Source organism: Pleurodeles waltl, chromosome 2_1 (assembly GCF_031143425.1).
Source record: "Pleurodeles waltl isolate 20211129_DDA chromosome 2_1, aPleWal1.hap1.20221129, whole genome shotgun sequence".
Lineage (NCBI taxonomy): Eukaryota > Metazoa > Chordata > Amphibia > Caudata > Salamandridae > Pleurodeles > Pleurodeles waltl.
The window spans coordinates 846,988,545-847,012,054 of NC_090438.1; positions in this window are offsets into that span (position 1 = coordinate 846,988,545).

Genomic DNA, 23,510 nt, shown 5'->3' on the forward strand with positions numbered 1-23,510 from the left:
CTCACAGACACTGCACCTTCATTCACTGTTGCTGACCCCATTCTGGCAGACACCACAAAATCAGACATCCAGTCATGCACCCCAAACACCACACCTGCACTCACCACAACAACTTTGGTTGACATGTGCAGCACACGCACTAAACTTGCAGACACACATACAACATACATTTACATTGGCAGCCTGTCTTGTCCCACTGTGTCCCCCCTCATCCCAAGACACTCAAACGTTCTAAAACACCCACCCAACACACATCCACTACACCTCAGCATACTGTACAGTCACCTGCACCCATGTCATACACACCTACACCTGTCACGTCCATTCCCTCTGCCTCCACTCCCATGCCTTCCTCCAGGTCCACCCCGATTGCCCCTAAAAAACTTTTCCTACCCTGTGTTGACCTATTCGAACCTACTGGCCCACCCCGTCTCCTCCCTAAATGTGCCCACCTCCTTGCCCTGTCCGCTCCTCCCACGTCACAGCCCGCTCAGTCTGCCCTTCCCATTCCCGTGCTACCTTCCCTGTGAGCAAGAGACCCCGTGCTGGCCCAGGAACATCTGCCCCACCCCAGTCCAAGGCCACTCCACCAGCTTCTAAGACCAGACCCAGGCCCCCTCCACCTCCCAAATCTAAAGCCAAGCCCCCCTCCTGTCGTAAGTCCCCACCCCCACCACCCTCTGCCCCTGTTCCCTGAGGTGCTTGGATGCCCCATTGTTGCCCCTTTGAGGTGGATTACCTTTCCTCTTGTGGGAGTCAAGTTGGGGCCAATTGGGCCCATCGCACTTCGGAATATGGACTGGCCATTGGCCTTCTGTTGGACTTCTGTTCCTCATGGAGCTTAATTAAAGTTCATGTGGCCAGTGTTGGCTTTGGCACACTCTGGATCCATGGTTCGTTCCTTTGTGTGGGAGTGTTGTGCACATGTGTGTTCTTTGGGCAGGTTTAATTTGCCTTGTGTCGGGTAAGTACCTCTTTCTGTGGGGTGTATGGCTTGTGCTGTTGTGAGGGGTTGTGGGTGCGTTGCAGGGTGGGAGGAGTGGGTGGGTATGTAACTGTGCCCTTTCGTCCCTTGTTTAGTAGGTTACGGTGCTTACCTTCATTGTCTTCTTTGGCGGTCTCGGTCGTGGAGGTATATGGCAAGGAGCAGGGCTGGCATGATTTGCAACTCTCTATCCATGTCTGCTCGGCATGTTGTGTGAGCCTACGTTAAGTGTTTCCTTTTGTTTGGGTATTTTCTGTCTGGCTTTGCGTGGCGGTGGTTCCTGCCCCGGAACTGAGGGCGGTCTAGTGCTTCATTATTTGATGGGCGGGTAGAGCTTTTCTGTCGGCCTGTGGGTGGCCTCTGCCATCCTTGTCGGCATTCCTCTGCTGGCAGTAAGCGGTTTTCAGGTTGCCTGTTTTTCAGGTGGTTCATTATTTGGCGGGCCAGACTTCCTGACTGTTGGCGGTAGTTACCGCCACCGCCAGTGGAGCGGTGTTTACAGCCATGTTCATAATGAGGGCGTAAAAATGTGCACATTCAGTACTACTAGAACAATTTTCAGAGTGGTAGTCCTGGCCATTTACATCACAGAATTAAAGTTCCATATGGTCTGAAAAATCAATGCACTACTTAAAATGATAGTTAACTCTTAGCGCATTGATCCTTAATAAGTAAACTTACCAGGGGACGTGTATAGGTCGAGTAACCTTTTGACTCGTTTAAGATGTTCCTACCATAGCTCCAGAACGGAAATCAATATTCAACACATCGTAATCAATAATCATTGTCAAATCAATAATCAGTAATCAATGGAGTCAGTAATTGTTACACACCATGACTTTTCAGCCAGGATTAACCACACCTTTAGTAAAAGTTTAGTAATTTTATTTCCATTATATTGACAATGCTAGAGTCATGTAGATTATCGCGGAATCAAGTTGAAAACAGTATTTATTTACCCACAACCTAATCAAAGTTTGAATCACAATATATTCTAAAGCATCAGTGCAAATCATTGGCAAAGTTAGCTTCAATAATGCTACACAATCCATGAAGTTCAGCAAAATAATTTGTCAACCATTTGTCTCTGCAAATTGTCAGTCGTCATATAGATAACCTCAACTAACCGAGATTAGTATCAGCATGTGGGGCTTCATGCAAAACAATTTAGAACACAAATTTAGGAAACATCTAGCTAAGGAGAACTAATAAGACAGCACAGTTGGGGAACATGGCGGCTAGCTATCATCAGCAGCAGAGACATTGCTAGACTAGTCACAGCGCTGTTTGGCCCAAGCGACTAGCTAGAGGAGAGGACGACCAACAGGATCTCCTCTCTCCCGCATGCGCACCTCACCTTGTTTGCGGCACATGCCGCCGCAAACCCGTCCATGAGTCTGCGTCCTGACACGCTGCTAGACTAGTCACGGCGCTGTTTGGCCCAAGCGACTATGAGGTATAGTAGAGGACGACCGACAGGAGCTCCTCTCTCCCGCATGCGCACCTCACCTTGTTTGCGGCACATGCCGCCGCAAACCCGTCGACGAGTCCGCGTCCTGACACGGGTCGGGACGCCAGCTTCGGAGGCAGCGGAGACGGCGAGGGAGAGTGGCGGCAACTGGGAGAGGGCCGCTCTCGAAATAAGGAGAGTCAGGACCCTCACCTCCAGGGTCGCGCTGAGAGGCAAGACCGGGGGCATCCAAGTAAGAGGCAGCACAAGTCACTGTGGAGTCATAAGGAGCACACGGAGGGAGCCTTTCAGGAAGTGGAAAGAGTAATTTTCCTTCCCTCAAGCACGGGGGAAGCCTGATTCTCTACACGATGCAGACACCACTTCTCAGGTACCGGTAGAAGGGGAGGGCACCACATATTTTGTTGCGCTAAGCGCTTTTGAGCGAGGGACTTGTCCTCCTCAAGTTTTGGAAAAGGAGGGGTGCTCTTCCATGAGGAAGGTACTTCTGGAGTTCAAGGAGAAAGTTTGGAGGGCTCATCCGAAGATATCTCCAGAGATACTGTACTTACTTCTCGGAAGGGAGTAATTTGTTTGTCTTAAAAAAAAAATAGGGGGGAGAAAAAGGCAGTCCCCTCCCCCCCTCTACAACAAAGAATGACGCCTTCTCTAAGGTCTCATTTTAAGGCTAAAAATGTGGTTGCCACCATGGCTACTTCTTCCCCCCCAACCCCCTAGCTGTGGTTCTATCTCTGCAGTACAAGTTCGAAGAGGGAGGGCAAACAAATTCGTCTTGGCCTTCTCCCATATCTCAGTCAATAGCGCTGGGGCACCAGCGTCGGGAAGCTTGGTACAGTCTCTGGCCTGTATGGGGGAAGAAGTAGCCCCCCCCTTTGGAGAATGTTATTTCAGGAGACTTAACAGTAGAGTCAGCCAAACCTCAGCAAGGGCCGTCAGATGAAACAAACTTACTGTCCTCTTAGTCAATCTCTTTGGAATCCCTACTTTATTCTTTAACTAACAAAGTTAGTCAGAATTTGCTAGTTTCTCAGACAAATCAGAAGGGGATTCAGGAAATATGTGAGGCCCTGGTCAAATGAGATGGACCTACTGACTCAAAGAACCCAGGCTTTAGAAAAACAAGTGGATCAGTTAAATGAAACAGTAAAGAAACACACTAGAGAAATCCACAAACTGGAAGCTAAGGGAAATCACTTTGGAGAACAATGCGAGGAGGAACAACATTAAAATAATGAATGTCCCGGAATGGGGTAAAGGAGAAGATATTAAGGCATTTGTGGTAGATCTCCTGAAACAAAGTGGGGCATGGGAAGGGCCAGAGGAAGTTCTAATTAAAGATATACAACGTGTTCATAGGGACCCTTTCCGGAAAACACCAAATAGGATAAAACCCAGGAGGATTCTGGTGAACACATATGTTGTTAAAGAGAAGATCCTGCTAAAAGCCTTAAAAATGGGAACATTATCTGCAAAAGATTATTCCTTTGAAGTTAGTTCTGATGTTTCTCACATTACTTTAAATAGACAGTGGATGCTAGTCAAGATGGTGGAAGACTTCAAGAAGCTAGGAGCTACGGCTCAACTAAAATTCCTGGCAACCCTGAGAGTGATGAGAAACAACAAAATGTATAAACTAAGGGATGTTCAGGAAGCAGACTTCCTTCTGGACAAATTTAAAGAAAGATAACTTAGACCTGGCTCTATGCCTGGTCTTTCCTCTCTCTACTCTCTAATTTTGTCTGAATTTTGACAGTATGAGGAAGTGACTGAACAGCGCCAAATGGTTTAATAGCTGGTAAAGATAAGTGGGGTTCCTCTTGGAGGAGGGATGAAGGGATTCGGGGAAGTGGAGGGGGTGTATTTTGGGGGGAAGGGTGAGGGAAAGGAAAAATGTGTACCTCATTTTAAGGAGGCCCGGTTGGCAACAATTATTATAATGGAGTCCGTAATACTTAATAAAGACAGAGGGTATGGCTGGAAGTAGGCTTCAAATCCTCTCCTGGAATGTGAATGGGCTGTGGGTCAAACATAGGAGGAAATATATTCTTCAGTATATTGGGGACTCTTCAGCTCAGATTGTTATGTTGCAAGAATCTCATCTCATGGCTGTAGAGGTTCACGAGATTTGTAAATCTCAGAAATGGCTGAAACAAAAGTTTAGCTCGGGTAATATGTCACATTCTAAGGGGGTTTTGATTTTGGTTAAAAGTGGTTCCAATGTGTCTATTCTGAATTATAAGGCAGACGTGAAGGATAGATGGGTCATGGCTGATATTAGGTTTAACAATTTTTTTTATACTTTAGTATCTTACTATGGCCCAAACTTGGATGATACAACACCACTGCAGGATCTATGCAATGAGTTGTTGGATGTCCAGTACCCAATTATAATGGCTGGTGACTTTAATATAGTGCTAGATCATTCACTGGATAAGTCCACTGGAAGTAGATCATCCAGATGTCAGACATCGTTAGCATATATCAAGATAATGATGAAACATTATGCGTTGGTAGACATTTGGAGAGAGTCTCATGGGCAGTCTCTGGGTTTTACTTATCACAACAAAAAGTATAAACACCACTCAAGGATACATTACTTTTTATTAGCTAAGTCACTGAGGATGACTGTGGTGGACATCCACCATATTCAGCCCATCGGTCAGATGACGCCGCTGTAAGTTTGACATTGGAGGGTGCAGCGCCACTCTTTTCAAGAAGATGGACATTGGATCGATCCCTTTTATATGACACTAAAGTTGTGGAGCAGTTAGTAAGTGAAACTAAGTAATGTTTTTAATTTAACATGAATTCTGCATCCCCCCATGTGGTGTGGGACTCCTACAAAGCTTATATTAGGGGGATCCCGATTAGCATTTCTGCTCAGACAAATAGGGACTATAAGAAAGAAATACAAAACCGTGAGAATGATTTAGTTAGTTTAGAAGGAAAGTTAGTGAAATCACAGTTGGAGGGAAATAATGATGAATCAATATTACTCGATCTGCTGTCCAAATGGACATTGTTGCTAGCGATAATAGAAGCAAGAGTAAGGAAAAGGTGGGAGGCAAGCAAATTTGCAAATTTTGAATATGGGGAGAGAGCGTGAAAGCTGTTGGCATGGAAAGCAAAATCAGATCTTGCTAGGAACGAGATTTCAGAGATAAAAGATTCCATTGCAGGGGCGATCTTAAGGGACCCCTCAGAGGTCCAGAAAGCATTTGTGAATTTTTTCGAAGTTTTGTATACAGAGGATTCATTACATATAGTGGAGGCCAGGTTGTCAGAAGTAGAAGATTTAAGGATGTAAAAACTTGATGATGAAGGGAAGACATTATTGGAGGAAGAAATTTCAGAGGATGAGGAAGCCCAGGCTATTTCTAAAACCAACAAAGGAGAGGCTGCTGGACCCGATGGTTTACCTTCTAAATTCTATGCAAAACTGCAAGGAGTTTTCACCCCAGTTCGCAAAAACCTTTTTGACCTTATTTTGGGGGGAGAGTCTTCTCCCAACATCCTGGAATGAAGCAGTGATTACCCTTATTTTTAAACCTGGGAAGGACCCTCTACTTTGTGGATCATACAGGCCAATCTCCTTGTTAAATAATGATTATAAATATTTAATAGTATTTTGGCTAACAGGTTGGGGAGGATTATGGGGGCACTGATCCAGGATGACCAGAAGGGTTTTTAAAGGGTAGACATATGGATCTACTGTCCCATGAATTGATTGGAGCAATTGATCTGGCAACGGCATTTGAGTTACCCTTGGCAGTCATAACTTTGGATGCCACTAAAGCGTTTGATCGAGTAAACTGGAATTACTTAGATTTTATCTTAACACATTTAAATTTTGGAGAAAAATTTTGTGGGATTTTAAAATATATTTACAATGCCCCATCTGCTAGGCTGTTACTAAATGGGAACTTGACTAACTCTTTTTCTATTACTAGAGGGACTAGGCAGGGCTTCCTCCTCTCCCCGTTACTGTTTGACTTATACATAGAACCATTGGCCCTCTTGGTTAAAAGGGATCCCCTGATTAATCCATTTGGCTACATGGGCTGGGAGAAAAACAATCTTTTTGTATGCGGACGATATCATGATTTTTACGGAAAATCTCCCTTTGTCGTTGGGTAGACTTGAGGTGTTAACAAAGGATTTTGGTCAGATGTCCGGGTATGCAGTCAATATGGCAAAGACAGAGATACTGACGTGGAATATGAACACGAAACATAGGTTCATAAAAGAGGAGATTAAATACTTAGGTATTAAGATCTCTAATAAATTGGAGGATATTACTCTAGCAAATCTGAAACGTGTGGCACGGGAAGTAGATAAACTCTTGTTAAGTTGAGCATTTCTACCTCTGACTTTATACGGGAGGGTAAATCTATTAAAGATGTGTATTCTTCCCAAGCTTACTTTTCTTTTTAATATGATTCTGTTAGACTTCAAGAAAAAGGAGATATAAAAACTTCAAGCAAGAATAGATAGTTTTATCTGGGCCTCTAGGGGGGTTAGGATTGCAAGGAAAAAACTTCGAAGGAAATACATTAAAGGAGGGATTGCCCTCCCCGATATCCAATTATGTGCATGAGCCTTTCAGCTAAAGAACTTAAGGGAGTTACTAGCAGGAGAGGGTGGCACCCATCAGAGGAAAGCCATGTTTAATGGGGAGGGGAAGGGTGAACAAAAATGTATGTATAAAGTTGGACACACAATGTATTACAAAAAAGTAAGATTGAAAACGTTACAAGCTGCCGCTTTTCTGGTGGTACAGATACGGAAGATCACAAAATTATCTTACTATAGTATCTACGCCCCTATCTGGGACTCCCAAGGAACCCCGGAATGTCTCAAGGACGCCCTATCCCGACCTCTGAAAGAAGCTGGTATTGTAGAGTCGGGGCAAGTATTTCAAGAAGGGGCTTTAAAATCTTGGGATATACTTGTAACTGAGATACAGGGCTTATTATCTAGGTTTAAATATTACCAACTACAGACTTGGGTTCGGTCCCTACAAGCAAGGGGAGAGGATACTAATGAGTCAGAGGAGTTATTGAGTAAGGGTTCACCTGGTAGGAAGGAGGTCGCAACTTACTACAAGGTATTTCTAGATTGCTTAGATCGTGAACAGAAATTTCCTGGTCCCTTATGGGATGATGTGGCTAACAGTGAGGAGATTAATAAATTATGGACATGGTCTTGGCAGCTTCTTTACCGGGTGGTAAAACTGGCGTTCCTTAGGAAAAATCATCTCTTTGTCCTACACAGGGCATATTTAACGCCACAGAAATTAAACAAATTTAATTTAAATGCCCAGGTAGCTTGTAGGAAATGTGGCTTAGAGGGAGTGGATGATATTCATATGCTTGTGTCTTGCCCTCGGATCTCGAGTTTTTGGGTTAAGATCTTTGAAGTCATGGCTAATGTCTTACAGGTACAGTTCCCCTGCATTAGTTCTGTTTGGCTGCTCCTTAGAGTTACAAAATCTGTCCAGCCCCTGTAGAAACTTAATGTTTTAGTTGATATTGCTGAGAAGGCGGGAGGTTTGTAGATATTGGATATCCCCCATCTCACCTACTCAACTAGAATGGGTGTATGCAGTAACAAAAGTGTGTAAGCTAGACCTTTGTCGATCTAGTGTAAAAAATATACAAACATTTTGGCAACCTTGGGTAAATTGGCTTGTCCTGAGTGCTCCTTCTCTGGTATAATGTCCGATGATTATTTTAAATAGGGGATGATGGCACTTTGGGATCTCATTCCCTTTTAGACTTCCTGTAATGATTGCTCGGGCTCTTCCAGGAGATATTGGAATGTGGGCCGGATTGGATAATAATGGAAGTATATAAAGTAATGTGAGGACACAAAAAAAACTGCAGTTGGTACCTAGAAAGAAAAGGCATAAACAAATTACAATTCAGTCATATTGTCATATCTACCTATCTACGGTATGGGTCAGCAAACAGAATCCGTCTTTGTCCTCAGGTCATCAATTGATCAGCAACACATCAAGCTCTCAGTCAGAGAGTATGAGCCCATTGACATAATCGCAAGTCTCTTCTTCTCTCAATATCACGTTGTTATATCAAAGTCACCCAAACTATCCCCTAATTCCCAATTGGTCAGTTAATTGTATGTTATTACTCTCTCCAGTAGAGTTCATATACCAAATCTATGAATTCTAATATTTCGCCTTTCACACGTTGATTGGTCTGCTTTACGATTTTCTCAACATCTGGCTCATCAGGTATCAAATTTGTTGCATCTTCCTCTCCAGTCAGTGTCTTCATCATTTGCGTCCTGTGAAAGTACATCTCACACATTTTACACATGATTATTGTGCTTTTAAGGACACTGTCTGATTCTAGTAAGATCTCATGGAAAGCTTCTGCTAAGCATTTTTTTAAACCAATGACCATTTCACAGCTAGTTCACTCTGTCAGCATTTTCTATTAAACGCTAAGAAATACAGCTTCTGCATGAGGTCGGGCAAACTAGGCCAAGACATTCGCTAAGTTAAGGACTACAATTAATAAGCTAAAGCATAATTTATAACCATTAATATGACATATTACTACATTAATATAATACATTTTTTATATCTTATACATAGTAATCATCAGTTAGTACAATTCGTGAACAGTGGTGGCCATTCTCATTGGTCACAATTTCAAACGTGCATATTATTTTTATCTACGTTATTTCTTTTTCTAGAATTTCATTATTCAAAATACATAAACACTCAATAATTTCTAATTAAGACATCTGCTTCAGCGGTACTAAATTAGCAAAACTCATTCAGTGGAATTAGTGATTTCCAGTATATTGTTAAAATGTAGTATGGTAGTTTCACTTAAAGAGAGTAAACTGTTGTCACACTAGTTTGTTTCCATGCACTAAATATTTGGTGGTCGGCCGCCATCGGTTTTTGCATCTATTCTCCAAACATTTAACTTTTTTTTAAACATATTCTCCCAAATAGGGAGTTTGTTTCTAAAAAACAAAACAACTAATGGCCCCACACACATGTGCAGCTGTTTCCCCTATCTGGTACATCTCTAATGCAAACATAAACTTATAAAAACTTGACATTGTCTTAATAAATTATCTAATAATTCATAATTTCCAAATGTTCCCTAGGACTATTTGTCCTCTAGAGCCTCTGCAACAATTGGAATCATTGTGTGTTCCGTATGTATGATTTCTGGTAGTGAGTCACCCTTAAACACTGAGCCACACCAGAAGTAGAGCCATGGTAAATATTGTGCAAAGATAAGTAATTATCATTAAAAAAAGTTATTGTAAAATAAATTTACATACTAATCCATTGTGCCTAACAAGTGCTGACAGCAGACATAGGGCCTCATTACAACCCTGGCGGTCAAAGGCCGCCAGGGTTGTTTTAGCGATTGTACCGCCAACAGGCTGGTGGTACAATCTGCCTTATTACGACCACTGAGGTAGCCCCGCAGTCGCACCGCTGGGACCAGCGTTTTCCCGCCATGGTTGCCCCTGCGGTTTTAAACTGCCAGGTCAGCGCTGCTTGCAGCGCTGCCCAGGCGATTATGACTCCCCTTCCCGCCAGCCTGTCCATGGCGGTAGAGATCGCCATGGAAAGGCTGGCAGGAAGGGGAGTCGCGGGGCCCCTGGGGGCCCCTGCACTGCTCATGCACTTGGCATGGGCAGTGCAAGGGCCCCCAGGCACAGCCACACCCTGCTTTTCACTGTATGCGCAGCAGCTGCACCCGTCGCACGGCCGCAACACAGCCGGCTCCATTAGGAGCCGGCTCCAATGTTACGGCCGACATCCCCGCTGAGCCGGCGGGCGGAAACTCTGTTTCCGTCCGCCGGCCCAGCGGGGATGTCTTAATGCGGCCGCTCGGCGGTCCAACCTTGGCGGTCAGCCTCCACCGCCCGCCAAGGTTGTAATGAGGTCCATAGTACATACTCAGTATAAATAATTAACCCTGGATGCTTTACTTAATTGAAAAACGGTGCATTGGTATTGTACTTAATGCCAACTCATCATCTCGACCTGCAATTGCATGTTTGTCTCTGATGGCAAGACACCTTCACCTGTACAATGAAATTGTACATCAGAAAATGTTCAAAATGCTTGTTTTGTACTGACATTTACATCAGTACATTTATCATAAATTGTTGTTTTCACACTTTCTGTTTTTTATTGGTGCTTTTGTTTGCGCTTTGCTAGCACATATTTTGGGCTCAGTTGTCTAAAGCATTATTAGTACCGGTGCCTCTCAAAATATATTATATATAAAATGTGTATTGCACACACTCACATTGCTTATCACCTTGCAATATGATTAATGTACCTGACTGAGCATGTTCAAAAACAACATAATTTAAGCATATTGCAACACAGGTTGACACTGGTGAACTTCCAAAGTGCGATTGTATGCCATGTTGAAGCATATGCCTAAAATTGAAAGAGCACATATGTTGGCAATATAAATTTGGTAGAGCTGCGCAATATCGCACTCTTCTGTACCAGAGCATGAGTGTCACTCATGGCCACATGTACAAAGATCCGGTATTGCGACTCGCAAGCAGCGAGTCTTAGCGAATTGCAATTTGCGAGTTGCAATACGGGATGTACAACAGGGTATTTTACATTGTTGTAATTTAAGAATTCCTAAATTGTACTCTGAAACCATTTGAGAAATGTTTTTCTTCGTATTATGGAAAAATCACATTACAAAATGATGTCACAACTTTCTCCCTAATGCATTTTCTATTTTACTGTAGAAACTGTTAAAACTAATCCACATTTTAGGCAGAAACTTTTTTGGCAGTGACTGTATCCCCGGGTAGTTCCACCCCATTGGTAATACTGCTGCTAATGGGATTCTTTAACACCACAGAGCTTGGTGTATTTTCTATGTAGATTTCCCAATGCAGGTTCATTCCTTAGGAAACTCTAATTGAAACAAGGAGTGAGAGACCTGGCCAGGTCAAGCTGGTGCAATGGTTATTCATTCATTTAATATATTGTTTGTGGAAAGCCCATGCACCAAGAGAAAAAAAATAAAAAAGCCACCACTTAAACATGGCAGCCATATTCTAGCCATAAAAAACTAAGGGGCATATTTACAAGACCCTTGCACTGCTGTTATGTCACTTTTTCTGACACAAAGGCAGCACAAACTTTTAAATCATATCTAGGATGCCACGCAAAACCACTTTGTATGGCTTTGAATGGCCTCATAGATATGGAGTAAGACAAGGCAGCGCAAATCCCTGCGTTGCCTTGTTCTACATTAGGGAGGCATTCCATGAGCATGACAGTGGGTGTTACCATGTGACATCCATGGATTTTGTCCCATCGCAAGAGTTACAAGACTTTGAAAATCTGGGGATACGCCAAAACCTTATGGAGGCATAATGAGGAGAAATATCTTTATTTCTCCTTGTTTTTTTCTCTTGCTATATGTGCTGCAAAGAGGAAAGCACCTCCCAGGATTGCTTTTGTGCAGGAAGGTGCCCCTTTTTTCACAAAACAATCTTGTATGCATCCATGGTGAAAGGGTGCCTGCATTGGTGAGAGGCTACCTTAACGGCACCTGTGCAGGGGGAAAGGACAGGAATACGCCATATGACATAGATATGACATATTCCTGCCCATTCCCTGTGATGCAGGGTATCGCAGCAAGGTGAATGGCTGCGCTGCCCTGCACCAAAAGCCATAATTATGGGTCTAAATACAATAAAAAATACCAATGAATATAATTTTAATAAACTGTACTTTAATAAACTGTACTTGTGATTCGTAGCAGACTGGCGTTCTTAAGAAAGGAACAGGAGCCCTTTTTAGATTGTATGCACATCATACTAAAATATACTTTATGAAAAAACACAAGGTTCTATTGACTTTGAATTACTGAACACTGATCATTAAACGGGTGAATGTTCCAAACTCTCATGCATCACAGCAGCCAAAAATGCTTTGCTGCATGAGAAGGAGTAAACAGGAGAGCGCCATATTTACAGAGATATGGCACTCTCCTCCCCTCTCCCTAGCACTGGTGCACAATTATGCAGCCGGGCATCATTCACATACTTTTGCACCAAAGTGCAAGGGTGTCTGCGTGAGTCTAGCATAGGTTTTGTACTGGAAGGATTTGCTTCAAGTACAAAATACTATGCTTAGACTAACTCTAAGACTTCTCCCACTTTGCATGTGTGTTGTACAATGCAGCACACATGCAAAGTCGGAAAAGAGAAGAGAAATGTAAGCATTTTTCCTTGATAGCACCTTTTTTTAAAAGGGCATTATGTTTTGGTGCAAAGGTCTGTCTAGTTTTTTTTAGTAGATAGGGTTTGGCATCAATAACCATGGGTGACTGCAGGTGAACGTCCATGAACCATCCATGGAACATCCCCTGGCGCTAAGTAATGGAAAGCAATGCTATGCACTGCTTTATGTTACTTTCAAGAGAATTTTCAGCGCAAAACAAATTTTGTGGTGGAAAGTAAATTGGGAAAAAAGATTTTGTGATTGTTTTGTGTCACTTTGTGACACAAACATGGTGCAAAATCTTAGTAAATTTACCCATATTTTAAACATATAAAGATTGTAAAAAGTTAACGAATCCAAAAAACCTTTAAAGAGAGTCGGTGGATGAAGTGGATTCACTTACTTACTAATGCTGTATGCTGTGAGGGAAAGAAGCAAAATGTGAATTACAGTTTGAGGGATGAAAGGATGAAAGGGGCTGGCCCAAAGCCTCACTCAGTATATACGGATCCTTTACATAAGATTGTGTTAATGGACGAGCTTAGCGAAAAACATAAATTGTCATTATTCCAGATCTTACTACTGTAAATAGTGTCCTGTAGCAACTTTGCAAATGCTGCCATGTGTTATGCTTATCATATTTGTTCCCATCCATTTAATCTCATTTTAAACAGCTACGTCTTTTTAACAATTAAGGCATGTTGGTAGTTAAATGTACTTCATTATAATTATGACTCATCCCGAGTTATTGGTTTTGCCACCTCAGTTGGCAGTTCAACCAATTAGTTCATCTAAGCATTATGAATTTAATTTAAGTGCATTTGACGGCAGGAAAATATTAAACACAGTATTTGTGCACTAGAAAGATTAATAGTTTTTTTCACAATGATGCCTGATGTATTTCTAAAATTGTGTGCTTAATTAAACGCTAAATGTCAGTGACATTATAATTCCTGAACTTTAAAAAATTCAGCACCTTTTGTGCAATTAATGAGACTATTTTGGAGGATTTCTTTTACAAGTAACACTTTTTTCTGTGGTGAATTATGTCAATATTCGTTTTTCCAACAGAGTCATGTCCTTTGAGATCTGCATAATATGAATAGCCTTTCAAGAGCAATGTTTTTTTAATTAGGCATCAGTGAATTCCAAAAAACATTTGAACTGTCATCTTTGGTCATAATTGTGTTGGTGTTTTGTGAAAAAGCACCAGCAAAACCTAAAACATGCAATTATCTTAAACTCAAGATGTTGAAGTGGTATAAGTTGTATCTGATATTTTTAAATCATTTGTCACTAAATATTATTAAAACATACCCTATTAAACTCATAAAAATATACGCCAAATTGTTCCTTTGTCTGAACGGGGTAAATAAACCAATATGTTCCATTCCCTTCTCTTTCCTACTCCTAGTTTACCCCAGTCTGCTGGGCCATGGCATATTTAATGTACCTATAACTTCTTAGTAAAGGGGTACAACATGTTCCCAGAGCCTGCAAATGAAATACTACTAGAGTCCCCCAGTCCCTCTGGGCCATAGCATATTTAATGTACTTACAACTCCCTAGTAAAGGGGTACAACATGTTCCCAGAGCCTGCAAATTAAACACTACTAGTGGAACTGCAGCACTGATTGTGCCACCCATGTCAGTAGCCTTTTTAAACGTGTCTCAGGTCTGCCATTGAAGCCTGTATACAGGTTTAAATCTTCCAGTTCGACCTGGCAAAATATTCCTTTTGCCATGCCCAAACCTTCCATTTTAATATATGTATGCCACCCCTAGGGTTGTCTCTAGACAGGCCAGAGGGTAGGGTGCAGCATATTTAAAAAAGTTGGACATGAACATTTTGGTTTTACATGTCCTGATATTGAATAACTCTTAAATTAGTTTTTCACTGCTGCAAGGCCTACCTCTCCCATTGAGTAACATTGGAGTTACTGTATTACATTCAATAAGCTGTAATTTTGAAACAGGAGCAGGTACTAAGTTCATGTTTGGTGTCTTTGGAATTGTAATGACAACTTCTACTTAGGTTGAAGTTGGACTTCAATTTAAATTACAATTTTGAAAGTGACAGTTTTTTTTTAATAAGTTGCCATGTTCCTGCTTTAGCCATTTAGTGCATGTAGCCTGTACCTGGGTCACATGACTGGGTGCGGATGTCAGTTGGGTTTTATGTACTCTTCTAGACAGCCACAAACAACAGGAACTTAGGTGTGCCTGAATGAGCCATCACTAGCAGGATGGGACGGAGGAGCTGGACACAGCCCTACATACACTTTAAAAGGCTGTGTCCTGCTTTTACACAAAGGACTGCATACCACCTGTAATTAGTCTTGAGCAAAGCAAGGAAAGTCAGGATGCCTGTGGACTTCAAAGGAAAATGTCTAGTTCTCCCTCAGTTTACCCTCACTTCAGAGGCACAACTGGGCATAAATATGGGGACTCAGACACCACCACTTCAGTACACTTCAGGACCTGGGGGTACTCTGCCAGGAAGAAGGACTGCTGAGCTACTGAAGGACTCTGCCAGATTGCTGTCCTGCTGGACTACTGCCTCGCTCTGCTGCTGCCTTGCTGTGCTGCCCTTTCCTGCACGAGAAGGACTTGACCTGCATCTCCTGAACCCAGAGCTCAGGGGTGACTCCAAGGGCTAGTTGGCTGGCCTCCTGACTTGAGCCTTAGGAACAAAAGGCTCCAACACCTTGACCTTGCACCTGGACTCTGCCATCTGCCAAGTGGTGCTACCCTAACCCTGGACCCTTGAAAATGGGCCAAAGGTGATCTGCCAGCCTCTATGGATACAGCAGAGCTGACACATCTCCTCAGCAGCATGGCACAACCCCGCACAAAACCGATGCATCGCTGCTAGTTTCTGGATCTGAACTGCCACGAAGACCCGCATTGCATCACAGCCCGTCACCACATCGGAACCGCCACTGCGCACTCTTGCTCTGTGCAGGCCATCACATCCCTTGTCAGCTGCAGCCTTGACAATGATGTCAGGCTCTGCATCGCAGCTCCTTGGAACCCATGCAATGCCCAAAATGTGCAGCGCATCCTCAACTCCTGACTTCCTATTGCAAGTCCTGGTTGCCAGGATCCTTGACAATGACACAAGACCTCATACCACAACATTAGCACAACTCAGAACCAATGCGGATCCTTGCAATGCTCCACAAACCGGTATTTAGGGTATACTGTTCGGTGGACCTAACTGTGTCCCTGTGGCTGGCTGGTGCTTCATCACAGTCGGCCTGAACTTGTGATTTTGTCCTGGTCTGGCGCTACCAAATATCCACAGTTGGCAGTTTACGCCTTTTGCTGCTATTTTCTCACAAATCTTTAAATTGAATATGTCCTGCTCTACAAATTAGATTTTTGCATTTTGGTCGTGGTTTCTTTATTTAAAATTACTCTATTTTTCTAAATCTGTTATAGGGTCCTATACCTTACAAGTTACCTCTGGACTAAGACTGACTGCTCTGTGCCAAGCTACCCAAGGTTTAAACACAGGTTAATTTAGGGTTTTTGTTTGTGACATCACCCTGAGAAGAACTGAAGTTGCTGTTTGAGAAGGGCTTCACTCCTTCAACTGGTAACCCAAATTCTTTCAATGGGGTTTATAGTTATAAGAGCAGAGAAGCAATAAAGTGGACTCCCATCCTGAATGGCAGGTGGAAGTAAATGAGTGTGTAACAGGGAGAATTCCTCTCACGGGTAGGAACATGTCTGTGACAATCAGAATGTTCATACTGCGATTTCATGTAATTACACCTGATGTTCTACACGCCTCACAAAGATCTTAAAGCAATGAACATAGCTGCTGTCACATTAATTGTATGCCTACTACAGGGTTTCATGCTTTAATGTACTACAGATCGACTGATACTGTAGTTTTGGAGAAGGATTTGAACTCACTGCCTAGGCTCCGGAAGGTCCTGCATCCAACCCTTCACAACCAACAAACCTCCACTGCACACCATCTTCAGACGTACGTAGAATAAGTTTGACACAGGGCTTAGCCGATGGCCATGGTCTGCACTCACTCTTCCATGAGGGGCCAACCCCCCCATGCACTTGTATTGGATATATTGGACATACACAGTAAAGGTTGTCTTCAAGACCTGGTGTCACACTAAATCTTGCAACCAACTTACAATAGGGGATGGCGAGAACCAGAGCCCAAAAGCTTTATATACAGCTTTGTATATGGCCACCTTCTACTGCACATGGCTGTAGCGCTCACCACAGGGTCTCACCTGTGGCCAGGTTCTGTGTCAGGCCCTGCATTCACCCGTGATTGACTACCTCACATCCTAACTGCTGAGTCTTCAGCTCTGCACAGCAATGGTTGACCAAAGTGTTTATTGCTCAATGATGTTCAGAGGCCAGCTCTCTGTTGGCAACCTACCACCACTGCACCAATTCTTTGTTTGAATTCAAGTAAAAAGGCAAAGATATCCATTAAACGTGTTTTATTTCTGAAATACTCAATTTCTTTTGCATCCTTTGAAAGCGTACATGCAACCTTCGATTTACATTGTTATATTACTCCTTGTTCAGAAAGCTAATAGCACACCGTTAGTATCATTGGAGGATCTCATTGGCAATTTCGGCAGTTCTGAGTAGTTCCCCCGTTTAGGTGAAGAGCAGCTCCTTTATATGGAGCACTGTATAAACAATTGGGTTGGGGACCCCTGGACACAACCACTGAGACGGCCCCACTGGATGGGGACCCTGAAGCCATTGAATGGCCCGGGGGGGTCTGTCCCTCGCTTACTTGAAACACAGCCCTGGATAGTTTTAGTTAGGATTGTTTTTCCATAAGAAATGCCTTTATTCGTGTTGCTAATAACTTTGGAACCGTTTGATGAGTCTCTTTTTTGCTCACTTTGCTCTTGTTAAGTTTCAGGGTGATCTTTCAAGTGGGATCTGAGAACAAATGGGGTCCCAAACTATGTTTTCCCCATTTATTTTTCTTTGCAAACCTTAGATCTAGCTACAGTCCAAGCCAATGAATGGGTTTTACACCAAATTTGGCAGAAAGGTAGACCTTAGTCCAGAAAGAGTGCTTTTTGTGCTTTAGTGTAATTCCGTTAAGTAGCTTTTGAAAAACTAAGGTTAAAATAATTGTTTAAATCACATTGCAGAAAATCTGCAGAGGCGTAAGATCTAATCCTGAGATCTGATTGGCCGCTACCATGTAAACCAGGAAGAGGCAGTGGCCAGGAAAATGCAAAAGGAAGACATAGGGGTCAGGGCAGGGATAACCTAACCCCCTAGACCGAGAGGGGGATCCACAATTGCACAGATTTTAAAAGGTTTGGGCTCCCATGCCAGAGCCTGAGGAGGAGGAGTGGAGTATATTTTGGGGAGGGGGCCTCCAAGAGGCCCCAGGACCCCTCCCCCAAGGTGTACATGTTAAGGAAGGAAAGGGAGGACCTCCTTCCTGAGTCAGGAGAGGCCACCGGGACACCACCCCCGGGGGCCATTTAACATATTAAGGGGAGGGGGATGCATGATCCCCCTCCAGAGCCTAAAAAGCCACAGGAAACCTATCCCCAAGATAAATAAACGTGGGAGAACCATGGTGGCCCTCCTTCCTGAGCCATACAATGGATCCTTGGACCCCATCCCTGTGGACAGCTCATTTAGGGTGTCACTGGGTTCCCAACTTCTAGGACACCATCTATTTCCCTGCCCGTGGGCACAGGCAGGGAAAATACAATGTTCGCCTCAGTGGGAGAAAAAAACATTTCCCTGTCCCCACTCTTCCACAAGGAAATATATTGAATTGCTCCCATCTCGTGGGGGCAAAAGAAAACTTCTCCTGTGAGTTGGAACAATGCCGGCTCCTGCTTCATCCATGATGGGTGCAGGCAGGAGAGCTGACAGAGTTGCAGGGGCCCTGCGGTTCCCTCCACAGTCTCCAGGAATTATAATGGTTTGGGGTGCCCCAGGCGGACACCAGAGCACACCGTAAGTAAAAAAAGTCTGTTCCTGTGCAGCCCCATGAAAGAAAAACAGTGGGTGTCCTGGGTGGGACTGGGACACCCTAAAAAAAATGTGGATAATAAATGAGCAGCCACAGCAACACTAGATTATAAATAGGTCTTCTGGGTCATTCAATCCATGACCCATGGAGAACGTGTCATATTTTGTAATACAATTTCCTAGGCTGGAGCTTTTACTGTACAGCTGGGACTGCCGTGTAACCTAGAGACAGGTTGTATGGTTGTAATTTATGTGACCTGAAGATGTATTACATAAAGTATAAACCCTTTGGTGATTATTTTTATTATTGCTTTTTTGGGGTGTAAAACGTTAAATGGTAGACACTGAAACACGTTTGCTTCATTTGTTTTGTAAAGAAAAAACGAATACATCACTGACTAATTATTTTCACATTTTTACTTCAAAAACGTAATAATAAAAACTATGTGAAAAGAAAGTCACCGACATGTAGTTTACTAAAAATGTATCAAATATTTTTAAGTAATTAACAACAATAAACATATTGTATGTATTGTTGAAATATAAATTTGATTAAAGTTATATGAACTTTTTACAGAAAGATACTAAATCTGCTTTATATATAGGGTGTTGGGTGGGGGATGAGGGCTTGGCCACAGTGGGCTCTTCTCATGGGCATGGTACAAGCAGATTAGATTTAACATACCTACCTCTCTTTAGGTTAGAGTTTAGGTTCATCCTGCTAGGGTATTAGGGTCTAGTTCACACCTATTTCACGTCTCATGGTATTACAAGATTGTGGGGGTCTTTATATTCATGACTCTTGTTTTTACAATTCTGTTTCTTGCATAGTTCATTATCCTAATCATTGCATCCAATGCAATTTACAGTGGATTGCAGTATTGTTAATAAAACATATTGAAAACTTTACTGCACCTCCTTCATTGCCTGTGTGTGACTGAGACGTGTTGCTCATGTGAAAGAAGGATAATCTCCATTTACCCACGTCTCCCCTGAGATGTCGCACTCTTGAGTCCATGGGTAAAGGCGGCCACAAATCCACTTTTACAGTTTAGGTTTTTGGTGACGTACTGCTAGTGAGCTGGGAGGTTTGGGCCAAAACGTTGTGTCTTGTTGTAGGATTGGCTTAGTCGCCTACAAACAAAAGTGCTCTCATCCCTAAACCAGCAGTCTTGCATTGAGCAAGAGTCCGGCTATGACAATAGGTAAGAGAGATATATTAATTAGGAATATGTCAATTGGACCATGTATAAAAGGGCAGTGTAGGCAGTTTAATACCTAGACCACCCAACACCAAATACTATGTTAGGATAATCAGTTCTTTGATGTGCTTCCCTGCTCATCTGAGCATGGAGAATTCACCATCTCTGCACTGACAAGTGTCTGTTCCATGGGGGTCACCTGCATATCCCCACTTGTGAGGTGATTAAAGCTAGCTTGTTCGCATGTGCAATAACCAGTCAGTACCACGATGACTGAAAAGGTGATGTGGCCCATCTGCCCGAGGTCAAACTTTTGTCCCTATTCAGGAACAAGCTCTGCTCAAAACACTAGCAAATAACAGAAGCCACTGACAGTTGTCAGGTTCATGGTCAGGAACCAGGCTCTTGGCCATCCAATGACAGGTGGAGATTCCAATCCAGGGTCTTGGGTAGGCCTCACTTCTGGCTACTTGCTCCTGAGGTCCCTTTGGCTTCATAGGTCTCTCAGAGAGAGGGTGGTTACTACTTCAGGTTGTAGACAGCTTCCTTCCACTCCTACTTCCACCATCTTAGGGGTGACACCTTGAGAATGGCTCCTCAGTTCAAGGACTGTGCCCTATGACTAAACATGTAACAGGCAGTCCAGGACTTTCTGGGCAGACATGCAGCTTCTGCAAGGGTTACACACTGACAGTGTTCAAATTCAAATCAATCTTTATTCGGATATTACTCCATATAAGATATACAGTCCCTTTAGAAAAATAATATTCAATAAAGTGCTGATGGTGTTCTGTAGGGGTCAGCCTGATGCAGGTCTCCTGTCCACAGGAGACAGTGCAGGCAGCATCACAAGATCAGAAGTGGCCACACCAGGGTCAGTCTTGGGATGCAGTCCTTATAGAGCATGTAACACCTGACCCTCTGGTCCTTCCACTGTAGAAGCATTCAACTCCCATATTTACTCTTCCTCTGGGTGGCTGCACCCTTCATTTAGGGAGAGTACCCCCAGGAATCTGAGCTTTCTGGGTATCCCATGGCTGCAACTCCCAGCTCCTTACAACCTAGAAATAGCTTGTTGCCTGGATATAGTCATTTGGTTTCTGGGGGAGTGACAATAACCATCCTCTAATCAGGTACCCCTTCTCATTCTAGGGATGATAGGGCTATAGGGTAGAACATGTCCTGCCCTATGGCAACAGTTACCCTACAAACCTGTATTGGCAGATGCTCCTCTAGAGAAACCAGCCTTCCTACCATTATGGTTTGACCAGCATATGTGTCCACGGAGCAGTTGCAGGGACACCATGCACAGTGACTTCCCAGAAGTGATGCCTACACCTTTAAAGGATCATGAGTTTACCTTTGTGGTCCATCTCCCAACTAAGGGACGTTTAAGAATGTTCTATCCTCTGGGACCTGTGAAGGCTTGCTGGGACATACAGGGTCCCCAGTCGTGAATCCTGACTAGAGAGAGAGGGCATCTGACGGGGCATCATGCCCTTCCACTGCACTGAGATGTACTTGTCAAAAGTGAGGTTTTAAACATTCCTGCTATGTCCTTGTAACAATGCTGTCTGCAATTTAGAGGCAAGTATGTTGTCATGTGCAACATGTATGTAGCACACATTCTGATAGACAGAGCATCAATATAGTCTATTAAATTAAACACAAGGGCCGCCCGCCAGGCGGGAACCGCCATTTGCCCACTACGCGGTCAGAAGACCGCTGCCGGCATTCTGACCTTCCCGCTGGGCCTGCGGGCGCTAACTATGTTAGCACCCGCCGGCCCAGCGGGAAGGAGGGCTGCAACACAGAAGCCGGCTCCGAATGGAGCCGGCGGTGTTGCGGCCGTGCTAGGCAGACAGTGAAAAGCCGGCCGGGGCCCTGTTAGGGGGCCCCTGCATGGGCAGTGCAGGGGCCCCCAGGGGCCCCAAGACACCCGTTCCCGCCAGCCTCTTCCTGGCGGTGACAACCGCCAGAAACAGGCTGGCGGGAAGGGGGTCAGAATCCCCATGGCAGCGCTGCTTGCAGCGCTGCCATGGCGGATTAGCCCAGACGGGGCAAAATCGGCGGGAAACCGCCGGCCCTGGTTTTCTGACCGCGGCTTTACCGTCATTCGTGGCTTAGACCGCCAGGGTCAGAATGACCCCCAATATGTTTATACACCTCCTAGTCTGAACTCACGTATTTGAAGGTACTTTAATATGTGATCATGAACAAAATGCTGATATAAAACATTTGCCTAAGGTCACACAATGTGGTAAAGCAGGGATTAATCCCAGGTGTTCTGGTTTCACTTTGAAAAAATCCATCACTAAATGGGTATCTATTTGTCTCTTCTTTTTTACCTGAAATCTTAACACATTGTTTTTAAATCTGTGCATAATCTCCATATTGCTTATGAAGCACTGGAGGCCTGAGGAATTTACTTTGATGCACAGCACCAGTGGTGTACGCAGTATGGCATGGGACCTACTTCAAGGAAGAAAATGGACCAGTTTGCTGCAGTTTGAACTGTAGCAATAATGAGGGTTTAGTGGGCCTCTTAGGCATGTAGGACCCAGTTTCACTGCATTTGGTGCCTCAGTGAAAGCTATGCATCTGCACATCACTAATTGTAGCATCTTCTTTTGGAAAAACCTGCTGCCTGTGCATGAGCTGATTCTAGTACCATAAATTGTGCATCATGTTTAATGGCACTGGGGCCTATTGAACCATGTAAATTGTAGGAGTAGACATAACTTTTGTGATTAGCTGTAGCGGAATTACAGCGAAATTACACAAGTTTAAGCAGCAGTACATAAAAAGTGGACCCTAACATTCAGCATTTAGCATTATTTTCTTAGCCCAAAAATGCAGCCTGCATCCAAAATGGGTCAGAGGATGCACCTTACACTCATAAAAAAGAGTGAAATGCAAAGGAACACAAACACCAGCACAAAAAAGATACTTCCTAAATAGTTGTTCCTGTGCTCATGTTTTCTCCTAAATTACTCATAATTGCTTGAGAATGTAATTATAGGTACTTCTGTGTCAGAAGAGTACAGTGGAGTTACTGAAATTACTCGGATAACTCCAGCACAATATACATTTCACTCAGGCTTAGTAAATTGCTTTACATTACTATCCCAACAGCACTCAACCGGGCCACCTTCAAGCTTGCACCAGGGCAAATGGCGTCCTTGCTGTAGTCCTAACAATTACCACTCTTCACCCTTTCGTTCCAAAAAATAAGCATATACCCTAGCTATATATCACTGCTAGCATTGATGAAGGATTGTCATTTATTTTTACAAAAATGTATTTGCTCAAGATCTCGGACAGATAACATTATCATTATTACAAGACACCTATGACTGAGCAGGAGTGAACCCCTCACCTATCTCGTCCTGGTGTATGTATGGTTTCCTTGCCCCAAAAAGAAAAGATTTGCATTTGTTTAATCTCATAGACACAGGTTTCCTTTAGAAATGTAGGAGTAACAATATATTTTAACCTGTATGGTTTCAGAATCACTGTACAGGAGATACTGTAATAGATTAACGTGTTTTGGGAATACATACCACACACATTTCACATCAACAGTAT